General features: G+C 46.6%; 1 long non-coding RNA gene across 1 annotated transcript; it reads left to right on the top strand.

Annotated features, from left to right (window-relative positions):
* Nucleotides 1-2,775: 2,775 nt before the first annotated feature.
* Nucleotides 2,776-21,479, top strand: LOC146347282 (uncharacterized). The gene is made up of 3 exons (XR_014789863.1): nucleotides 2,776-5,017; nucleotides 5,338-5,486; nucleotides 20,232-21,479. It is a non-coding gene; the product is annotated as an uncharacterized LOC146347282 (long non-coding RNA).
* The last annotated feature ends 482 nt before the right edge of the window (nucleotides 21,480-21,961 follow it).

Raw genomic sequence — 21,961 nt, forward strand, 5'->3', positions numbered from 1 at the left:
TGTGACATTAAAGATGCCTATATTTGAACTTAATTATTAATTAATTTAATGAGAGAATAGGAAGGTGGTATAAAACTCCTAATTAAATAGCTCTGTAAAACTGCAGACAGCAGAGGATTTCACCAAATGATGAATCCCACAACAGTATTTCTGCTGTATCAATATTCTGTTAATATACTGTATGCAAGAGGGCCTGGGTCATATGCTGCTCAGAGTGAAACCAATGTGGCAGAAAGACAGCAAAGTAAAATGAAGGGCATAAAATCCCCAGTGACATCCACCTTGAAGATGTTCCCAGCACCTCTCCCTGTCTACAGCAGGGGCTGAAATCCGTTAAATAAAGTTTAAAAGATCAGATTTCTCTCTTCTTTAAAAAAAATCAATCTTAGCCTTGCAAATATGAATACATTTGGCTGATCTACCCAGCTGAAGCCCTGCTGTTTTTTTCCTTCTTTTTTTTAACCATTGTGCTGTTGTTACGACATATATGCACAGGGGAGGATCAAAGTCATTATGGACTGAAATGCAACTGAGAGATAGAGACAACTGCCTGATCCAGAGAATTGGCTCCAATTATATGTTAGGTCCAACTTGTGCTGAAGTAACTGCTCACATAAGAGGTCTACTCATGTGAGCAGTGCAGCATGGAAACTGTGAACTCATGTAACTCATCCATTCTCTTTCAGTGGAACCCCTATGTTCTTATCTGCACATTTGTCAGAGAAGGGTGGATCAGGTCAATTCATATCAGAACCGGCAAAGATCACATTCCTCAAGCTTTTGATAGCAAGTTTCTGGCTCCTCCATTACGCAGATCATTTATGAGTTGGCATCCAGTCCTATCATTGGAACCAACTCAGAGGTGGAGGTGAACCAGAAACAAAGAAAATAAATCCCCATGCAACTGATGACACTAAATGCAAGCAGACATCTTGGTGTATAATTGTTGAGCTTCATTTATTTTTAAATTTGTAATCTGCCTTTTGACAAGCTTCCCATGACATACTGTGAGTGTGTGTGTGACATTTCATTGTAGCAAGGGAAAGATCATGCCCCTCATTAAATAAATAAATGCATCCTAGGAGGAAAGACTATCCTTCCCCTTCACTATTTAACCTAATTTAGCTGAAAATGTCAGAACAATGTATTCAGGAGGATAGTTCACCTGAGCAATAGTGAAGTATTAGTGACCATCAGACATCTGAAGAAGAGGAGGAGGAGGAGGAGGAGGAGGAGGAAGAAGAAGAAGAAGAAGAAGAAGAAGAAGAAGAAGAAGAAGAAGAAGAAGAAGAATTCTCTAAGAGGAGATGACATTCAGAGTATATTTGCTGGGAAAGATCACGATCAGTCACTAACATTTCACAACCAATCAGGTGAAATGCTCTTGCCAATAAATTCTTTTGACATTCTCAACTAAATGAGGAGAGCATTGCATGGAGTATTCCAAGGAATAATAAGGGGAGGCCCCCATGGTTTGCCTTGCCATAAAAGACTGTGGGTTGGGCGGGGGGGAGGTTGCACATGCATAATGGGTTGTGCTTGTCCACTCACCATCAGTTTGGATTCCCAAAGACAGCTCTTATAAGGGTTGACCTGAATATTCAATTTTGATGAAGAATTGTTAATCAAACAATAACTCAAATTGTTCAAGCAATCTGATCCCCCCCCCAAAAAAAATGTTTTGTGCCATTTTTAATGGGAGGGACCATAGCTCAGTAGTACAGCTTCAGCTACTGGTGGTATACAAACGTAATAAATACATAAAGCACCTGTTTTGCATGCAGAAGGTCTCAGGTTCAATCCCGGGCATCTCCAGGTTGAAGAAGCACCAGGTTGGGAAAGGCTGCTAAAGGGTCTCTTGTTTGGAAACCTCCAACATACCCTAAATATATTTGTCCTGATCCAGTGATTCTTCAAGAGTGCAGGAGCTCCAGGGCACACACAGCTCAGCTGTCACCACCAGCAAGGGCTTCTCCACATATCAGGAAAAGAAGAGGGAAGTTTGCTCACACATGGAGGAGCTCTTGCTGAATATGTCATCAAGCTGAGCTTTGCAATGTTAGAATAACCTACATTTCGATACTTTCATTTCTAAACAACAACATTCTTTAAGAGCATCTGTTTTCTAATAAATCAGGGGAAAAACAGAAATAAGCAACAACAAAAAGCAATGGAAGGAAAGTAATCTGAGAAAATTCATGCACTAATTTCATTCTTCCTCCAAAGTTGCAGGATTTTTTTTTTCACATTCTCTAATCAACTTTGTTCTATTTTTGTTTACGAAGATTGGATTCACTTAGTTTGGGAACTTCTCTTACACACAAGACAGCCACCCTTCATTGAAATATACTGCATGCAGAATGGCAAATGGATTTCAGCTACTAAAGCAAACTGCTGTGACCTTTGTGGATATTTTGCTGCAGGGAACATTAGCAGATCATTCAGAATGATGTCACCAAGGAAGGCTGAAATCTGATGTCCCTTCGTGCTTGGCACGCACCAGAAAAATATAATGTGAGACTTATCATCTGTTCAAAGTCACAAACTGCATGGGCATCATAAATAGCGAGTGTGTCCATGTTTCTGCTCCCAAACTCCAGAAAGTGTTAATCTTTTCCTTATTCTGTCATCTCTGATTTATTTTTTAAAGGAAATTAAGTTAAGAAAGCTGCTAGACATGTTCTACCCCAAGCTATGTAACTAAAGCAATTCCTATTCTTTTACTACTTTTGGGCCTCATCCTGAACAGGATCAGAACAAATTGGCCACACAGCATTGCCAAGACTTTTCTAATGTGGTTTGTCACAGTTCTTTCAGTGAATGGTAAGTAGTTCTGTGGTATTAATTCAGCATTTCCTTCCAACTGGGATCAGTAATAGAACTGTGCATCTATCCAGACTGGTACAATTCAGGTCTCACAAACCCCTGAATGCACTGAATCAGATGATACACTGAGCTAGTTCCACTCCCCTATGCTAGGTGGGGGTGGGGAGAGCTAGTGTGTCACCCCTCCCGACCTCCTGGTGCACCTGTGACAGCTCCAGTGTCACCAATTTTCCATAAATAGGCATAATGTTCTTTAAAGTATATGTGCATAACATCCAATGCATGTAGGCTGTCACTGCGCAGTTGATATTCCAGATAAAATCTTGAAACAGACCACAAAGCATGGAATACTGGATGTTACACAAATGTGCCTTTAAGACCATTACAACCCACTGATGCATGAATAGTGGCATCAGATGCAGGGTAGACATGTCAGACAGGCAGGTAAGGAAGGTGTCCTCTCACTTCTCACTCGGACAATGGATCTGGGAACACATTATCCAATCCACCCCATAAAAATGTTGGGGATTCAGAACCTCCTAGAAGAACAGCTACTCTTTGTCCTAAACTGTGCTGCTAGAACATCTCTTGTGTGCTAGGCTGTCTATTAATGTCATGAAATGGTGTGGATCTGCATACCTGAGATGGGATAGAGCAGGGGTAGGGCACCTCAGGCCTGTGGGCCAAATCCAGCCCTCCCGGGGTCCCAATCTGGCCCTCTAGGGTTCTCTAGATGGCCACGCCCCCTTCTCTTGGCCCCAGCCGTTTCTCCAACTGCCGATTGTTTTGTGGTTTCCTGGCTTTTCTGCAGTTCCCCCCCCCCATTCTAAATAGGGTTAGGCAAACCCACCCCATCTGGGTTCTCTGGGTGCCTATCCAGCCCCTACCCCTGCTTGCTGGTCCCTGGTCTGTGCTCGAGTCCCTCCCGTGCTTGGTGAGTGGCCTGCGCTCACCCCGATGGTCTCATCACGCTCCATGGTTGCCATTTTCTGAAAAATAAAATGGCAATTGCAAAAATCCACAGATTTATGTATGTGTGAAAATTGGCATTTTGCAAAATGTGCATTTTTGCATATATGCAAATATACACCTTTGCAAAATGCACACTTTTGCATGCCCTGATATGTGCAGTCACAAAACTGTGCATTTCCGTGCATGCGCAAATATGCACAGTTTTGCGATAGACATTTTATTTTTCAAAAACTGGCGACAGCGGACCTTGATGAGGTCGCTGAGGTAAGTGCGAGCTCCTTGCCAAGCATGGGCAGGGGGCAAGTGGGGGCAGGGGCTCAGTGAGTGGGGCTTGGGCATGCAGGCAGGGAAGGTTCTGCTGAATTCCTGAACAGAATCAGGCACCTGTGCCATCCCTAATTCTAATTTCTAAATGGTTGAAATGACTCTCCTAAGGCTTAGTTATTGGAAGTAAGAGCTTTACATTTTATGTTTTATTTTTGGACCCACCCCTTTTGCCTTTAGCTCCACCCCCTTTGCCATTGGCCCCACCCACCACTAGAATGTGGCCTCTGAGACCTTCTCCAAAATTGAATTCAGCCCTTTGGTGCCATATATATATATATATATATATAGAGAGAGAGAGAGAGAGAGAGAGACATGTAGCGGTGTGTGTGTGTGTGTGTGTGTGTGTGTGACTCCTCCTCCCAGGTACAATTGTCCTTCACTTTCTGCTCCATCCTCTTCTCCAAACCTGTGCTGACACAAATACATTTTAGAGCCAAGCAAATCACCATGTGTGAAATTGTAAAAAAAAACGTAGTACTCTTAGGATGTTTCTTTCTCTCCCCCCCCCATTTTTTGGGGGGGTCTTGCCTATTTTTCTCTTCTTTTTTAACACTCAGACATAACTTCTAGGTTAATGAATCCCACTTCTAAAAAGCTGTTATGCCTACTAGATGATTACTGTAAAATCTGCCATTCTCCTTATGTTTAAAGCACATGATTAAAGCAGCGATCGTGCTGAGGGAAATGATTCTTACACACAACAACTAAAGGATCAATCCATGTTGGTTGAAGTCAGACTGATTTAATAGACACTGCTGTTCTGGGAAGGCGCCAGGAGTTTGAGCTTGGAAACTCCAAACTTGTCTTGCATGAGCACAGCATGGGCCTTGAAGAAGGCTATCAACCTCTGATGTGCCCTTTAAAGATACAACAGCTGCCTGCAAATTACAGAGTAAGCATTTAGGAAAGAAATTGTTGTATTGTGGGAAGAGAGAGAGAGAGAGAGCGCTGATGGTTTTTGGTCATGAGGTGATGCTTATCCATGGCAGAGTTAAATGAAGATAGAGCTGAAATTATTTCCCTTGGATCTTCAAAGTAAAATGATAAGTACAGCAATCCACTTTATGTTGGAAGGAAAAGGTCTTCCCCATAATTCTAAGGGTCTGGTCATATGCTTGAAAAGAACTTTGTACAAAGTGTTCCCTGGAATGGCATTATATGGAGAAAATCATGTCTGATCCATCTAGAATTGCCATGTGTCCTCTTTTACAGATGACAGTTCTTTCTTTGTCAGAAGACAGTCCTCTGTTTGAAGATCTGTCCAGCCCAAGTCTGATTTTAAGATAAAGAAAGGAGAGCAGGGACCTTGAAGTTGCCCATCAACACAAAGCACCTGGACAGCAGACTGAGCAGGCACACAGGTAGGGATGGATGAAGAAGCGATGCTCAAAATTGCTAGGATTCGCCAGACATTGTCTTGCCACTCATTTCATGCCCAATGCCCATTGACATGTGTGATCGCTGCTCACTTTGTGCAAACAGAAAACTTGCACGAACTGAGCAACGATCGAATGGGAGATTTGCACACATTTCCCCGAATTTCCTCGAATTTCCTCCATAGATTAAAGCGGGGCCGACTCAGTCAACTGAGGAAATGTGAGCAAATTGGAAAACGTGCGCACATCAAACTCAGAATCGGGAACAAGATGAATGTGAGCACGTGTTCAGCGATTACATATATTTTCGGGGATCATGTGCTCGTGCTTGCATTCAGAGCTTTGAAAGGGTGTGCTCTCATGTTTTATGAACAAAAGCAAAATTCTCATACATCCCTAAACACAGGTCACCTGCTCACCATCTTACTCAGCAAACATAACCTTTCTGATGAGGTGACTACAGTGTTGGCCTACAAGGGATGACAATTACTGCTTCATTGAGCATGTGCTACCTTCATAAGGAAAATCACTGGCTAGTGTTGTAGTTAGGGATGCTGAAGAAATTCAAGACAGATTACAATGAGGTCAGAGTTCTAAGAATCTGACCTGCAGAAACTGCTGTGGAGCGACCCCCTCAGGCCTCATGGAGTCTGTGGACTTGCGGGTGATTTTTTTACTTTCCTGAAATGTACACATACAAATCAGTGGAAACAAACATCCATTTCTGCTGAGGAAATGCTGAATGGAATGGGGGACAATACACTAAATGTTACGTTCTGAGGTAAATTATGTAAATACTTACGTAAATGTTTACATAATTATTTCCGTATTTTTCTCCATGATGAAAAAAATATATCCGCATCCATCTGTGGGTGGACAACGGAATGAAAGACACCTGACAATCCATGAAACACAGACGGAGCAGGTTTTACATAGTTCGTACATCCCTAGTTGTAGTGCCAACTGCCACTGAAAGCACTGGATATGTGGGCAAGGGGAATGTCTTGGGTAGTTCAGCCTTCCCCAATCTGGGAATTATGGGAGTTGTAATCCAACATATCTGGAGAGCACCAGGTTGGGAAAGTTCGAGTTATTGTTTAGGGTTGCCTTCCAAACCATTTAACTGATCACTCTTCAAGTCAAGTTGTCAACTGACCTGAAAAACAAAAATGGCCTAGATTGTTCCTGTGCTTTTTAAAAAAAAATACATGTTAGCTATTTTAACTTTCAAAAAGAATCTGCCTTTGCAAGCTTACATTATTTCACTGAATATTCCATTAAAGAATAAAAATAGTCCATTTCCCTCCAAAATCAGAAAAGGAAGCACATTATTTCAACTTGTTTTATCAGTCAACTTATCTATTTCCACCCTGTCCAAAGCTTGGGTTAACCATTCCATATTTTTCAGGGCTGTTATAGCCAATATCCAGTGATGATGTAATAACGTTTTTGCTGCTATAAAAAGAGTCTATACCAGAAATGAAATTGCCCCAAAGAAGAGATCTGCATCAAAACTGTTCAGAATTAGTACCAATGGGTTCATTTTCAACCCCACACCTAAAATGGGGGTGGGGGGTGGGGGTGGAGGGGACATCACAATTTGAGTGAAATAAAATTGAATACAAGGGCAGTTCCACCATACAGAAGGGAGATCTGTATCAGTTTGGAAGATTTTATTCAAACATGCAGGAGTCATGTGCTGATGATAAATCATTTTAAACAGGGCTTCTTTTAAGGATATTATAGGCATAGAAAACTTTCTCAAATTGTATCGAAAATGCTGCTTCCCAGATCTCTTGTCTGGAGTCATGTATATATCTTAATTACAAGTAGTGATGTTTGCCAGTTTTATATTTTCTGGCTCAGAAACACGGATCCCAAGATTCAACTTGGATCCTGCACTTCAGAAAACAGCCTGCTTCAGCTCAGATTGATTAAGAAGCTCAGATTGATTCAGAATGATTGTAGTGAACCTGAGTCGAGATTTGGAAATCTGAGGCTTCATGCCTCCCATTGACATAGGATTTTTTTTAAAAAAATGGCTATGACATTTGTTTTCTTTTGGCAGGAATTAGATTATATTTACAGGCATAGTAGCCCCTTTAGAGGGGATTATGCCTGCCAACTATCAGATCAATAGGTGCAGGGGGGTTGTGATATGTGTGTGTGTGTGTGTGTGTGTGTATGTGTGTGTATACACATACACACACACACACAGAGAGATAAATATAAAGGCAACTGCTAATTATGGCTGGCTGCACCATTTTGGCCCAAAGCCCGAACTCCAAGTCAAAGCAGGGTGCCTTGGGCCACGTCAGGACACCTCCAAGTCAAGGCAGAGAGGGCACAAAGCTGTCCAAACTGGATCAGGTCACTCCAAAGCGCTTTGGTGCACCTTGGAGCGATCTGGAGGCTGCCACCATTGCTGCCACCCAGCCCCGGCTCGTTACCTGGCCCTCTGGACACGTGCCAGCAGCTGTCTTGTTCCAGGGAATGGGGTGAGCCATTTTTAAAATGGTGACTCCCTGTATTTATGGAAATACAGGGAGTCACCATTTTAAAAATGGTTCCCCCCATTCCTCGCAACAAGATGGCTGCTGGTGCACATCCAGAGGGCCTAGGAGCTGGCGGCAACAGTGGCTCTTCTGGCAGCAGTGGCGGCCTCCCACCCTCATTGCAAGCTGCCACCACTAGCCTCACTCAAGCCTTCACAGGCCTTCACAAGCGAGTTAAGCAACTGTGCAAGTTTAGCCACATGGCGAGGAAGCCAGGGTGGGGAACTCTTCGCTCCCTACTCCGTACTCACAGTAAGTAACAGTAAATAAATGACTATAAATAATTTCCATACCTTCTTGTAGTAAACAACTAAGTTTTCCAGGGACACTCCCCCCCCAATAAAACCAGTATGAAGGTAGAAAGCCAGCAGTGGGGAGGGGGCTATCCAGTGTATTGCACTGAGTGCCACATGTACAACTATCTACCTGCTGGATGGAAGTCATAGGTGTGTGCTCAGTGTAATGAGCTCCTGACTTTCAGGGAACAAGTGTGTACCCTTGAGGCCAAGGTTGCTGACCTGGACAAGCTAAGAAAGGCAGAGACGTTGGTGGATGAAACCTTCAGGGACCCATTAGCTGTGTCCCACTCCTAGGGTAACAGCCTGGTCCTCTGCTGTCATGGAGAATGTGGGTCTCAGGAAGGAGGGCATCATTCTGAGGAAGAGGGAAATGATACCTTAGAAGGGACCCATTCCTCAGAAGATGAACAAATATCCTCTTGTGCCAAGGATGTGCCTCCGGGGGGAGGGGGCCTTGTGGTGGTGGGAGATTTGATCATTACACACATAGACAGCTGGGTTTGTGATGGGTGTGTAGACCTCATGGTGAATTGCCTGCCTGGTACAAAGGTTGCAGATATCACACGGCATCTAGATAACCTAGCAGATAGTACCAGGTGGAATCAGTGGTCATGGTTCATGTTGGTACCAACGATGTGGGGAAATGTAGTCATGAGGTCCTGGAAGCCAAATTTAGGTTGCTAGGTAGGAGGTTGAAATCCAGGACTACCAAGGTGGCTTTCTTGGAAATGCTACCTGTTCCACGCTCAGGGCCAGCTAGACAGGCAAAGCTGAGGAGTCTCAATGCGTGGATGAGACGGTGGTGCCAGGAGGAGGGATTCAGATTTGTTAGGCACTGGGGAATGTTTTGGGACAAGCCAGGCCTGTACAAAAGGGACAGGCTCCACTTGAACAAAAGTGGAACCAGACCGCTGGCGCAAAACATAAAAACGGTGTCAGAGCAGCTTTTAAACTAAACCCTGGGGGAAAGCTGACAGGAGCTGGGAAGCATACAGTTCAAATTAAATCATCCCAAAGGGATAAAGATGAAAATGTTTTTGATTGCCCAAATGTAGAAGGGGAGGAAATAGGCCAGGAGCACATGGTGGAATGTAATAGCCAATCAAAGGGGCCAACGTCTCATAGCAAAAGATGCACATGCCAGAGGCATCTGGGGAAGGATACTATGCATAGGTGTTTCTATTCAAATGCTAGAAGCCTCTCCACCAAAATGGGAGAGTTGGGGTGCTTGATTTTAAAGGAAAACCTGGATATAGCGGGCATTACAGAAACCTGGTGGAGCAGAGAGAACCAGTGGGATATGGTCATATCTGGATATAAGCTCTATAGGAAGGACAGGGAAGGGCGTACTTGGGGAGGTGTTGCTCTGTATGTCAAAGAGGGCACAGTATCGAGTGAACTAGAACATCTAAAAGGGATAGGCTCTTCTACAGAAGGTCTGTGGGTGACAATACCATGGTCCAAAACTAATTCAGTGCTAGGAATAAGCTATCATCCCCCAGACCAGAATGATCAGAGTGACCTTGAGATGGAAAATGAAATCAGGGAGGCCTCCAAACTAGGGATGTATGAAAGTCACTTACCTTTTCGAAGGGTGACATTTGCAGTGGTGGGGAGGTGCTCTCTCCCTCCCCCTGAAATTCTCTCTGGTTGGCTCCTCTCCGTGGAGATTCTGTGGAGCCGCTGGCTGGAGCCGCCTGCACCCAGACTTCCAGCCACTGGGCAGCCTGCACAGGGACGCAAATGGCGGCTGCCGTAGCCACCGCCATTTGCGTCCCTGTATTTTGCCGTAATAGGCTACATAAATATTTATATAGCCTATCACGGAAAAAAACAAAAACAAACAGCGAATGCAAATGGCGGCAACTACGGCAGCCTCCATTTGCGTTCCCTTAGTTTTGCCGTGATAGGCTACATAAATACTTACGTAGCCTATCATGGCTTCTGCAGGGATGCAAATGGCAATGCAGTGCGGACAGCAGCAGGTAGGTGCTTTGTTCCAGGCCCATTTCATGGGGTGGGGGGGCAGGGGGCTTCGTTCCGCCATGGATTTTGGGGGGCCGAATGCAGTGGCATTCGGCCTCACTGACATCCGGGGCGGAATTCTCTGACATCCCTACTCCAAACAAGGAAGTGTTGTAATAATGGGCTACTTCAATAATTACCCCACATTGATTGGATGAATGCATGTTCCAGCCATGAGAGAGAGGTTAAATTTCTAGATGCCCTAAACGATTGTGCCCTAGAACAGTTGGTCATGATGGAACCAACCAGAGGGGAGGCAACCTTGGATTTAATCCTAAATGCTGTTGCCCAGGACCTAGCATGAGATGTAAATGTTGCTGAACCAATTGGAAACAGTGATCACAGTGCTATCAGATTTAATATACATTTAAGTGGAAAATTGCCCAGGAAGTCCAACATAGTCATATTTGACTCCAAAAGAGGAAAATTCTCTAAAATGAGGGAACTGGTGAAACGGAAGCTAAAAGGGGAAGTCAAAAGGATCAAATCCCTTCAAAATGCTTGGGGATTACTCAAAACTACAATAATAGAAGCCCAGCTAAAATGTATATTACAGGTCAGGAAACGTGGCACAAAGAGGTCACCGGCATGGTTAACGAGCAGTGTTAAGGGTAAGGGAGCTATTAGAGAAAAGAGGGTGTCCTTCAGAAATTGGAAGTCTTGCCCAAGCGAGGAAAACAAAAGGGAGCACAAGCTTGCACAAAGACGATGCAAGCAGACAATAAGAGATGCAAAAAAGCATTTTGAAGAGTGTCTCACTAATTGGGGATGTCAGAGAATTCCGCCACAGATCCCGGTGCGGCTGAATGCCAGTGCATTTGCCCCCCCAAAATCTGTGGCGAAATAGCCTGCCACCCCCCCGCCCCCCTGTGGATTCCCCCCGGGACGAGACTTACCTGGGGCGGATGTTCCTGGCGGCGGCAGCTCCGGTGATGGCTGGTCTTCCGACCGGCTGCCGCCGCCGCCATTTGCAGTCTTGTGGGGTTTTTTTTGTTTTTTACAGAGACGTGATAGGCTACGTAAAGCCTTACGTAGCCTATCACATGCTGGTTATATATAAAAAACATGCATTCGCAAATGGCGGCAGCTAAGGCCACCGCCGTTTGCGTTCCTTATTTTTCGCCGTCTTAGTCTACGTAAATATTTATGTAGACTATCACGGCGAAAATACAGGGGAATGCAAATAACGTAGTGGGCGCTATTTGCGTCCCTTTTTGATTCGCCATTTTAGCCTATGTAAATATTTATGTAGGCTAAAACGGCGAATCAACAAGGGACGCAAATAGCACCCACTATGCTATTTGTGTTCCCCTTTATTTTCGCCGTGATAGTCTACATAAATATTTACGTAGACTAAGACGACGAAAAATAAGGAACGCAAACGGCGGTGGCCGTAGCCGCCGCCATTTGCGTATGCATGTTTTTTATATATAACCAGCATGTGATAGGCTACGTAAGGCTTTACGTAGCCTATCACGTCTCTGTAAAAAAAAAAAAAAACCCACAAGACTGCAAATGGCGGTGGCGGCAGCCGGTCGGAAGACCAGCCATCGCCGGAGCTGCCGCCGCCAGGAACATCCACCCCAGGTAAGTCTCGTTCCAGGGGGAATGGCTGTAGCCACCACCATTTGCGTGTGTATTGTTTTTTGTTTGTTTGTTTTTTACCCAGAGCCCTCCGCGGCTGTAAATCCGGCTGCGGACAGCTCTGGCCTGGGCCTGGCCGGCTGCTCCGCAGAGCTGCCACAGAGCACAGCCAGCTGTCAAGGATTCTGGGGGGAGGACTGGATCGCCTCCCCCCCCGTTGAGGATTCCGGGGGAAGGGATGGAACGCCTCCCCTCTCCATGAACATAATCCTAGGGATGGATGAAAGGGAGTTACCTTGTCCCGCAGCTTGCTTCGCGGTGGGGGGAGGAGGTGCTTTGCTTCTCCCCCTGAAGTTCAGGCGAGGGGGGGGAGGCACCCCGCCTCGCCCGGCCGAAATTCAGGCCGGGGAGAAGCTCCCCGTCTCCCCGGCCGCGAAAGAAAAAGTGAAAAAAAAAGAAACCCGTGATAGGCTACGTAATGATTAACGTAGCCTATCACGGGCCACGGCTAGATTTCCAAAGTCAGCCGTGATAGGCTATGTAAATCGTCACGTAGCCTATCACAGGTGACTTTGAAAAAAAAAAAGCACGTACGCAAATGGTGGTGCCCATGGGGCGCCGCCATTTGTGTTCCTTCTTTAGTCGCTGTAGTCTACGTAAATGTTTACGTAGACTACAGCGAAAATAGGGGGCGTTTTTTTTTTCTTCTTTGATTGCAATGGCGGCGGCGGCAGCCGGTCGAAAGACCGGCTGCTGCTCCCGCCTCGCTCGAACACCTGCCGAACCGCCGGCCGGACCAGCCACCGGGAGGGACATTTGGCGAACGTAAGTCCCGTCCCGGGGGGGGGGTGCGGGGTGCGGGGGGGTGCGGAGGATTTCTCCCCGAAACTTGTTCGGGGGGCCGAACACGTTGGCGCTCGGCCCCCCGAAGTTTCGGGGAGAAATTCTCCGCCATCCCTACCGGTCGGCCCCCGCTGAAACGCTGCCGAAACGCCGCCAGGACCCACCGCCAAGAGGGACATTCGCACGAGGTAAGTCCCATCCCGGGGGGGGGGGCGGAGAATTTCCTCACCAATTTCGGGGGGATGAATGCGTTGGCATTCGGCCTCCAAGAGATTCGTGGAGAAATTCTCTGCCATCCCTACCAAAAGGATCTCTCCAAACTGGGAGAATGGGCATCTAAATGGCAAATGCGGTTTAATGTAAGCAAGTGTAAAGTGATGCACGTTGGGGCAAAAAATCTAGGGATGTACGAAAGTCACTTACCGTTTCACAGATCTGCTTCACGGTGGGGGGGGAGGCGCTCTGTCCCTCCCCCCAGAATCCTCGACGGGGGGGAGGCCCTCCATCCCTCCCCCGGAATCCTGCCCAGCCAGCTCCGCTCCGCAGGGATTCTGCGGAGCCACTGGCCGGCTCCACCCGCAGCCGGACATCCAGCCACTGGGCAGCAGGGATGCAAATGGCGGCAGCCGTAGCCGCCACCATTTGCGTCCCTGTACTTAACCATGATAGGCTATGTAAATATTTACGTAGCCTATCACGGCAAAGTAAAAAAAAACGCGTACACAAATGGCGGCGGCTACGGCAACCGCCATTTGCGTTCGCTATTTTTCCTCCGTTCTAGCCTAGGTAAATATTTACATAGGCGAGAATGGCTAAAAATAGCGAACACAAATGGCGGCTGCCATAGCTGCTGCCATTTGCATATGCTGCGCCCAGCTGCAGCTGGCCAGGAGACCAGCCCCTGCCGCTGCTGCCCTCGCCGCTGCTGCCCCCACCGCGCCCCCGCCCCCACCGCCCCTGCAACCGCTGCCACCGCAACTGCCACCCCCGCCGTCGCACCTTCCACCCCCACCGCCCCCGCCCCTGTCGCTGCCGCTCTTGCTGCTGTCACCGCACCTTCCGCCGCCACTGCCACACCTTCTGCTGCTGCTGCCACTGCCACCGTACCGCCGCAGCCGCTGCTGAAGCTGCCACTGTAAGTGCTGTCCCTGGGGGTTCCGCGGGGCAGGTGGGGGGGCAGGAGGCCTTTCCGCCACGGCTTCCGGGGGGCCAAATGCCAGTGCATTCGGCCTCACTGGAATCCGTGGCAGAATTCTCCACTATCCTTAAAAAATCCCAACTTCAAGTATAGCCTGATGGGATCTGAGCTAGCGGTGACCAACCCGGAAAGAGTTGTTAGGGTTCTGGTGGACAGCTCGATAAAGATGCCAGCCCAGTGTGCAGCCACTGTAAAAAAGGCAAACTCCATGTTAGGCATAACTAGAAAAGGGATTGAGAATAAAACTGCCAACATCATACTGCCTCCTTCTATACAAATCTGTGGTGTGGCCACACATGGAATACTGTGTACAGCTCTGATCAGCACACCCCAAAAAAGTAGGGATGGCGGAGAATTTCTCCACGAATCTCCGGGAGGCCGAATGCCAACGCATTCGGCCCCCCAAAATTGGTGGTGAAATTCTCTGCCCCCCCCCCCCGGGATGGGACTTACCTCCTTCGAATGTCCCTCTCGGCAGCGGGTCCCGGCGGCATTTCGGCGGCATTTCGGCGGGGGCGACAGCCGGTCTTCTGACTGGCTGCCGCCACCACCATTACAGAGTAAAGTAAAGTAAAAAAAAAAAAAACACGTGATAGGCTACGTAACGATTTACGTAGCCTATCACGGCTAGATTTTCAAAGTCAGCCATGATAGGCTATGTAAATCTTTACGTAGCCTATCACGGGTGACTTTGAAAAATAAAAAAAAGCGCGTACGCGAATGGCGGCGCCCATGGGGCACCGCCATTTGCATTCCTGATTTGGGCAGGGGTAGTCTACGTAAAGATTTATGTAGACTACAGCAAAAATAACGCTATTTGCGTTGCCCTTATTTTCGCCATAGTCTGCGTAAATCTTTACGTAGACTACCCCTGCCCAAACAAGGAACGCAAATGGTGGAGCCCATGGGTGCTGCCATTTGCGTATGCGCTTCCCCCCCCCCCAAAGTCACCCGTGATAGGCTACGTAAAGATTTACGTAGCCTGTCATGGCTGACTTTGAAAATCTAGCCGTGATAGGCTACGTAAATCGTTACGTAGCCCATCACGTGTGTGTGGGTTTTTTTTACTTTACTTTTTTTATTTCACAGCCGGGGAGACGGGGCACTCCCCCCCGGCCTGAATTTCAGCAGCGAGGGACGGGGCGCCTCCCCCCCGACCTGAATTTCAGCCGGGCGGGGCGGGGCGCCTCCTCCTCCGCCAAGAACTTCGGGGGGAGAACCGAAGCGCCTCCCCCCCACCGCGAAGCAAGCTGCAGGACCAGGTAAGGGACTTTCGTCCATCCTTACAAAAAAGATATTGTAGAGCTGGAAAAGGTGCAGAAAAGGGCAACTACAATTATCAAGGGGCTGGAGCAACTCCCCTATGAAAGAAAGTTAGAACAGCTGGGATTGCAAGGTAAAGAACTTTTTACTGAGAAAACTGAATTAGAATAATACAAAGGACTGATGAAATGTGTTAAAGCCTTTCATTCGTAGGTCAGAGGAGCATTGCTGGCTCCACCTGATTCAGGCCACTGTATCAGCCCAGGTGGCGAGGTGTATGTAAAAGTTTTCCAGAGGAAGATCACCTTCTCCCTGGTGGAAAGGCCCATACCAGGTGATCCTAGTCACCAACATTGCTGTCAAGTGCCAAGGTCTCTCCAGGTGGGTCCACGCTTCCCACCGCGAGAGTCTCAAGACTCCATTCTCCGGGACTTAGGTGACGTTTTTGACATCTCAACATACCAATCAAAGAATGCATTCGCATACTGTAAGCATCCCACTGGTTTTGTGGGATTCTGGTGCCCAGCTCCTTCAGGGCTCCCCTCAGGTGCACCAACCTGTCCATGTCAAATGCTCCGGTTACAGGAAATTGTTTGCTTGGATCATCCCTGGTATACCAATTCCATGACCAAGGACTGTAATGGGTGCACATGTAATAAGCCAGTGTGCTTTTGGGAGGCAATGGTACCATTTTTGACCCTGAATACCCCACGTCTTCACCTACAGAGCCCCAGCAGACACAAGGGACTGGGGGGGGGGCAGACTGCTGCAGTTAAGTCCGTGTGCCAAGAAGACACAACAGGCAATCAAACCAGTATATGCAGCCCTTGTGTTCTAGGCTTTTGCTGTACATGCAGCTGCCACGTATTCCAGGGCACTTTCACACCATGTCTTTTTTCTTCCTGGGTTGGGGACCCTTTGGAGGGCAGCAGGCAGGGTTGCCTGGAAGAAACCACTGAGGGACCAGGGCGGACCCAGTCACCTCTACCAACACATTCACATGACAGTGGGCAACAGATTTTAGACAAGACAATGGCTCCAAACAAACCGTCCTAGTCTCCCACCAACCTAAACATCTGTGAACCTCGAGTGTTCAATCTCAGACCCACACAGAGAATACTCACTGGTTGCAGTCAATGCCCAGGGGAGGACAGTCAGGGAACAATGGTTCCATGAGGTGCACACTCAGCAGGTGCCCCAGGGACCAACAGCACATGGCCTGCTGCTCCTGTGGCACTGAGATCTCAGCGGGACTTCCAAATTCTGTTGCAGAATTCTCTTGGGGGCCACAGTCTAGTGGTAGGTAGGGCAGAAGGCAAAATGGCCAAAATACAAAAAATACCAGCATATTTTAGGAGAGGCGTTCCAGCCTTTTAGAGTGGGGAGAAAAACATGCAAAAGCTGGAAAACCATCAAATGATCAGCAGTCGGGAGAAAAGGCTGGGGCCAAGGGAAAGTCGTGGCCACCTGGGAAACTATGGACAGATAGATTTGCCCTGTGGGCTTGAGGTTCAACGCCCCTGTTCTAATGCTACAATCCTATGTGCATTTCCTTAGGAGTAATCCTTACTGAACTTAGTGGATCTTTAAATCCAAGAAAAAAAATATACTTAGGATTGCATGTTGCAGAATTTCTGCCAGGTTTGGCCAGAGAACAGACACCAACTTTTGTTTGAGCAGATGTTTATTACCAGAACACCAAGGTGTAGTGCAGTCAAGAGCTGCCAATGTGGCCCCTCGGGACTAGACCCAGAACAATGGGTGACTTTGGTATGTATACAAGCAAGTAAACAAGGCACATGACATAAGCTTTGGTCAGTATTTGGTGCACCACTGAGTCAAGGGGCTACAAACTTCCTTCAGAGTCAACCAGAGTGGTTTCCAGAGACAAGGGTCCTGCTAGGCATTATGACTCATGTGCAGTAAGTTAATCAGATACTGTTCTCTAGCACTAATTCAATCACTATGTCCTACGTGACTCTCAGCACCTCAGCAACACATTCCCATGCTAACAATATAAGTGGTATTTTTCTACTTCAAGTTAAAGCAGAAAGAATGAAATCATGAACAAACCAGACTGGCAGCCATGTCACCCCACCCCACCCCAAATCACAAGAACCTATCACTTCACTTGCTACTCCCAAGCTGCTACACTGGACAACTGAGTGAAAATGGAAGAGGGTGAGAATGCTGTTGAAATGCTCAATAGAACTCAAGTCCACCCTCAAAGCCCAGTAATTGAAGTAGGGATGTCAGAGAATTCCGCCACGGATCTCGGTGAGGCCGAATGCCAGTGCATTCGCCCCCCCGAACTCCGTGGTGGAACTGCCTGCCACCCCCCGCCCCCCTGCGGATCCCCCCCAGGATGAGACTCACCTGGGGTGGATCTTTCGGGCTCCGGCGGCTCCGGCAGCAGCTTCGGTGGCGGCTGCGGCGGCGGCCGGTCTTCTGACCAGCTGCCACCACCACCACCATTTCCAGGCTTGTGTAAAAAAAAAAAAAAAAAAAAAAGACGTGATAGGCTTTTTTTATCAAAAAAAAGCCTATTTTTATCAAAAAAAAAGCCAGGGAATCAAAAAGGGACGCTATTTGTGTCCCTTTTTGATTCCCCGTTTTAGCCTACATAAATATTTACGTATTTATTTTAAATATTTACATATTTAACCTATGTAAATATTTACGTAGGCTAAAACGGGGAATCAAAAAGGGATGCAAACAGCGCCCGCTACGCTATTTGCATTCCCCTTGATTTTTGCCGTTATAGTCTAAGTAAATATTTACGTAGATTAAGAGGGCAAAAAGAAGGAACACAAATGGCGGCGGCCGTAGCTGCCACCATTTGCGTATGCGGTTTTTTTTTTCTTTTTACCCAGAGCCCTCTGCGGCCAGAAATCCGGCTGCAGATGGCTCTGGCCTGGCTGGGCCTGGCCTGGCTGGCTGCTCCACGGAGCTGCCACGGAGCACAGCCGGCCGTTTGAGGATTCCGGGGGGAGGAACGGACCGCCTCCCCCTCCGGCCAGGATTCCGGGGGAAGGGACGGACCGCCTCCCCCCCCACCATCAACATAATCTGAGAAAGGTAAGTCACTTTCATACATCCCTAAATTGAAGCCCCTAGTAAAATGTATCCTAGGATTAGAAGGTGTACTTGTCAGACCCTCAACAGCACGCTCTTCCTTCCCTCATCTCACCTCCTCCCTCTCCCCCTGCACAGCGTTTTAGAGAAACTAAACTAAAATATGCTATTTGCATAAGACTGTGTATCTCTGAAACAAACACAATTTGGTAACTAAGCCTAGTTCTCCTCCAGCTTTGGTTCTAGTGGCTTCGGAGGGTAGCCCACTTCACCATGGCAACCACAATCCCAGATGAACTCATTGGTTCAACCTGAGTGGCGAATAAGCCTCATCTTGACTTGAGTTTCAATCCTAGTCCCAGTGTCACCATGAGGCATCCTCAGGCAGTTGTTGGGAGCCCAGCCCAGAACCCCTTTAGCTATGGCACTCAGTACTAACCCCCAGATTTAAATATTAGCTTAAAGCAGGAGGAGGTGAAGGTAAGTTTGTATGTTGTCTCTGGAACAACTTTTGGGGTTTTATATCTCGTCTTTTACAGTTAATAGAGTGTTAAAAGTTTGGACTATTTAGCACCATTTCTGGCTTATTGTGGGAAATTAAAATGGTGGCCAGCACTGATTCAGAGCATGGCTACTGCCAACTACCATCAATGGTGGTCCCATGTTAAGGGCAAGATGGATTAATCACATTCCACCAGAAATGAGAGTGGGGTGGGAAGGAGTAGGTCATATGGCTTATACTTATTTATTTATTTATTTATTTATTTAATTTCTATACCGCCCAATAGCCAAAGCTCTCTGAAAATGGATCAGCATATTGATCTGAAACTTAACACTGTAGGAAAGAGAGGTTTGAGAATGGTACATGCTGATTTTGAGGTAGAAAGTTAAGAAATGGCTTATTTATAGTTTAATTTTTATGAGTGACTTGCAGCAATTTGTCAGGTTTTGTCAGTTTTCCCTCATAGGCTTTGCTGGGATTGGACTTTGTCAGCCAATTTCTCCGTTTTACTCCATCTTTTGGGAAAATGCTTTTGTGTCAGGTCGAGGGGGGAGTCTACTACATTCTTTGTCCTAGTAGTAGTGTAACATGTTTGCAATTTTTCAATTAAAAATGCAATTTGGGGGGTACATTTAACCTATGGTTGTTGACAAGGTATGCCTAGAATTCACCTGTGTTGCCTAGCAACAGCTTAAGCTATATACATCAGGGGGCAGGCAGTAGGTGCTACTGCTTATACTTAGAATTTAGTACTGGAAACAGTTGAGAGGGGCATCTGCCAGGGCTCATGAAATTTGGTAAAATCTGAATACCCCCCTCCTCCACCCCCACCCTTGGGAAGGAGAAATATCTTGAAAATAAAGACCAACCATTATACTTGAATGGTTTCTCTAAGGCAGATTGAGCCTTTCCCCCACATAAGAATATAAGAATATAAGATGAGCCCTGCTGGATCAGACCAAGGATCCATCTAGTCCAGCATTCTGTTCACACAGTGGCCAACCAGCTGTCGACCAGGAACCCACAAGCAGGGCATGAGCACAACAGCACCCTCCTGCCCATGTTCCCCAGCAGCTGGTGTACGTAGGCTCACTGCCTCTGGTATTGGAGGTAGCACATAGCCATCAGGACTAGTAGCCACAACCCCCTTTTAAAGCCATCCAAATTGGTGGCCATCACTACTTCTTGTGGTAGCGAATTCCATAGTTTAACTATGCACTGTGTGAAGAAGTCCTTCCTTTTATCTGTCCTGAATCTCCCACCAACCAGCTTCATAAGATGACCCTGGGTTCTAGTATCTTGAGAGATGGAGAAAAATGCTTCCCTATCCATATTCTCCCACACCATACACCTCCATCATGTCTCCCCTCACCCTCCTTTTTTCAGAAAAAAAGCAACATGGAGGGTCAAGCGGGGGGGATGAAGAAAAACCCCAAATGAAGAAAACACACACACAGGAGAGACTGGAATCCTAAACAAAAACACTCCACACTGCAACATTTTGTTGTATGGCTTCACTTGTTACCATTCTATTGTTTCCACCTGCCATAGAGTGACAAGCAGATTTATTTTTTTTCATGTATGTATGTATGCATGCATGTATGCATGTTTGTATTTTGTTCCAATGATCATCCTGCTCACTTTAAATTGGACAGAAGGTTGAAGGTCAATTGTATGAAAAAGCTCTCTGTAGAGTATCAGCAGTTTCAGCCACCACCACCACCACAATGCATCGTTTTTCACAAGCTATGCTGGAATGGTTGAAACAAGGGATGCTGGAGAATTCGAGATGGACTAAAATGAGCTCAGATTTCTAAAATTCCAACATGCAGAATCTGCTGCGGAGCGACCCTCTCAGGCAGCACAGAGTCCGTGGACTTCCAGATGATCTTTTTTACTTTCCTGAAATTTACACATATAAATTCGTAGGAAAATACATAAGTTTCTGCTGAGGAAACGTCGAATGGAATGGGGGACAATATGCTAAATATGACATACTAAGGTAAATTATGTAAATACTTGTGTAAATACTTATTTACATAATTATTTGCATATTTTTTCCGCACAATGAAAAAAAGAATACTCTCATCCATCTGTGGGCGGACAATGGAATAAAAGGCACCTGACCATCTGTGAAATGCAGACGGAGCAGATTTTACACAGTCTGTACATCCCTAGTTGAAACTACCTGAAGAAAGAGCTGCTTTAACACAAGCCATCTGCCACATGGAGCTGCTGCCTTCTTCTTGCAGTTGTGTTCTCCAAGCTGCAGCCATGGTACTGTACTAGGGCCTTACTTCCAGTTTGAGGATTGCTGCCTGGGGCTGCAGCCTTAAGCATGCAGACCTGGAAGCCAGTGCAAGTTCACGCGTTCACGCTCAAGACTGGATGCCTTGCATGGATGAATGGGCCATCACAGATATCACAGCAGATGTGTGAACCAGCTCTTGGTGATTTCCACTGAAATCATAGGGCACATTTCTGATAGTTAAAATCATGCTGTTACGCAGCTCCAATTTCCCCTAATATATTGTAGTGTTAATTTTGGCTGGTGGTTTTGCGCCTTCGTGTTTTACGGAACCATCCTGAGTGCATTAATCCCCCATAAAAAATAAATGACTTCTATGAGAAAGCACTTTTATAGTTGGGAGTGTTAGTACTAGCAGCTGGAGCATGAAGCGTTCAGAATACATGTGTGCCAACTTTGCATAAACAAAGTGTTTCTAGATGTTTCCTCTAATATTATTTGGCTTCTGAGTTCTTGCCAGTTGGGTGTTCAATAGCAGTGATGTTCTGCTTAGTGAAGGCTCTTTCGCCATTAAGGCGGGGGGAGGGAAGTAAAAGGGGAAAAAATGCACCATCAATACCTTCCAGCAGGAAATAAAGGAAAAGAGCAAAGATACAATTACAAAGATCTCTCTCATGCATGACACAGGCATTTCACTTTTGATCCTTGGCAAATAGAAAAAGCCAAACAAGTGAAAAAAGGGGGGGAAAGGTTGGATCCCCCCCAAATCTTCCTGTCTTTTACAACATATAGCATCCACCCCTAATGTAGTTTCTGAAAGACGCCCAAGTAAAACTATTTATTTTAACTAAAGTAATCAAGATTAATG

The sequence above is a fragment of the Heloderma suspectum genome, chromosome 4 (assembly GCF_057233095.1).
Source record: "Heloderma suspectum isolate Gila_16-S chromosome 4, 16-S_ref, whole genome shotgun sequence".
NCBI lineage: Eukaryota > Metazoa > Chordata > Lepidosauria > Squamata > Helodermatidae > Heloderma > Heloderma suspectum.